This window comes from Meleagris gallopavo, chromosome Z (genome assembly GCF_000146605.3).
Source record: "Meleagris gallopavo isolate NT-WF06-2002-E0010 breed Aviagen turkey brand Nicholas breeding stock chromosome Z, Turkey_5.1, whole genome shotgun sequence".
Lineage (NCBI taxonomy): Eukaryota > Metazoa > Chordata > Aves > Galliformes > Phasianidae > Meleagris > Meleagris gallopavo.
The window spans coordinates 64649048-64651676 of NC_015041.2; positions in this window are offsets into that span (position 1 = coordinate 64649048).

Below are 2629 nucleotides of genomic sequence, written 5' to 3' on the forward strand. Positions count from 1 at the left end.
AAGCAACTATTAAAAAAAAAAAAAAATCCCACCTCGAGTAATGGAAAACATTAAAGTCTGTGTGGTAAGAAGGTCTGCTTAGACCCATGGTCAAGTTCTAACAATATGTTTGTAGTAATTAGAACATATTAAAATGAATTTCCCACCAGTTCTCCCTCAGAAATCCTCCAAGGAATAATTGAAGTCTTGCCAAAACAAATTTCTAAATTATAACAGTCTCAGTTGGACAAGCCCCTACAGACATTATTTGAATAGTGTTGAAGAATCCTGCAAATGAAATGAAAATGTGCTAGTACTTTAAAGCTTGTCAGGTTCAGTTGTCCAGTTTCTCACTTTTTATCTCAGACAAGCCCTTTAGACTCTGACACACTTTCTCAACATTACTTATCTGCCCTGACATGCTGAGTTCTGCAGATTTTTCTTTAATTGATAGCTTTTTCTTATTTTAATTATTCTTTTTGTACATAGGCCTTTCATTTTGGCTTTTTCCACTGTAGTATAACGAATATTTTCCTATTTTCCATTTGACTTTCCTGACAGCATTGCATAGAACTTAATTTTGAGATAACTGTATGCCCAAAATAATACCTTCTCTGGCTGTGTACCATTGCTGAGTCATTGAGGATGGAAGTCTCAGGGGCTGTTGATCAGTGCCCACGCCCAGCTACTACTCTGTGATTTGTGGATGTCTGGTCTCCCCATGTCTTCTATCACAGATGGCCAGTCCTTGTTCAGTTGTCATCTGGAGAACTTATTAAGGTGCTTTCCAAGGCAAAACCTGTCAGTACAAGTCTTGTGTATGACTGATGTGAAAATAACTCACTCACAGGTCCTATCCTACTCAGATGAGAGAACTCTCAGTAGTGCTTACCCAAGAGCTGGTCCACACCCACAGGATGTCTTATGACAGTTTCTGAGTTCTAAATGATCTTCTTTCTTCTATTTGTTTCAATCTCTTTTCAGGCAATCTTGTAGTCTTGCCTATTGCTCCCATAAAGAACTCCTCACAGATGACTGCTGCATGTTTCTTCTCTGTCCATGCACTGCCAGCCTCAGTAAATACTTAGAAATTTTGCTAGTCTATTAGAATGTTTCCATTCTTTTTCCAAGAAGCTGATAATTATTTTAGATTGCATTGCTAGATTTTTTTTTCCTTTAAAACTCAACCTCAAACTCTGCCTGTCTGCTGTCCATGGCAAATATCATTTCTTGTATCATTTTGGAATGATATCTTAACTAATGCTCCACAATAGTTGTGTTCCAGAAACTTCCATTTGTACTGAGTGACTATTTTTCAGTAGAAAACTAACTGCTTTGTTGAAGCTTTCTTGCAAAAATCAGTATATGTACTGGGTTGGTTCATTTTTAAATTGGCTGAATTTTAAGGATTGGTTTCACTCTTATTTCTTCCCACTCTGCCTCTCCCAACTTGATAGTCTGAAGAGTAAGCCCTCAGCTTAAACTTGTAATGAAGCAGTGTCACAGCCATGACCATGGGTGTTTTCCCTTGTCCATGGAGGTAGAGTGACTACTTTGATTTGATGTTTTCGGGAAAGTACAGTCAGTGTCACCTACAGCTGGAATTTTGGTACACATATTAACACAAGTATATTAACAAAAAGAACAAGAGTAAGTGATGCAGCAAAAACAGTAGGTGTGATACTTTTCACACTCAAAACAGTTCAAGCTAAGTTGTTTGCTGAGGTCTCCAAGGCACAAACTGAGAAGAATCTTTGTAACACAAGCTGCAACAGACTATTTAAAAGTGTAGAATGAAAAGCATCGTTTTGGAGGTCATAGAAGATCAATGAGTAATAAAAAATAAGAAATAATAAGAAAACAAAATTTGCACCCCTCCTTTGATTTTAATATTGCTTGACCTGATATTTTGAATTTCACGTTTGTTCTTAAGTTTACCCACTTTTATAGTACTTTGAAGCAGAAGAAGACAATTGTACTCATGGGACAAAGTCCTGTTTTTGTAAGATAGTGTGAACAAATAAAAAAACATCCCAAATGATACTCATTGTCATAAGAGACAGCAACTCAGTAAAGGTTGATGAAAAGCACCAGGCTCGCTGAGTAGGCAGCTCTTGTAATGCAGCAACCGCATATCAATTGAAAAAGACTGTTTGCACTTTGAAACCCAGAAAATTGGGCTGTGAAATCTCTTAGGATTCATTTTTCTCATTAAGTATGATTTTTTCTGGCAATTGAAGTGGAACACAAATAAAATAGTCTCTCTTAATCTTATAGATTAAAAAATATACTGAAAGTCACTGGCTAGCATGAAGTCTATGGAGAAAGATTCCTGTTTGCTCAAAGCTGACTTCCTATATCTGTCCATACCACAGTGACACAACTGTCTATAAACTATCTCTATTCATTTATTTTCCTGATTTTGACTGCAGGCATGTTATCTGTTAGTTCCCTGGATTTTACACAGTCAGTAAAGATAAAGTCACAGCGGGCAAATGGAAAGCCAGCACCACCTGAGTACCTCTTAACACTTGCTTTTTTCAGGGATGTGACTGAAATCATTGACTACTCGCCTGCAGTGCAGAAGCATACAGTTCCTAGTAAAATCCCCTAGTGGGTCATACCATTAAAGTGCACAACTCAGTGCACT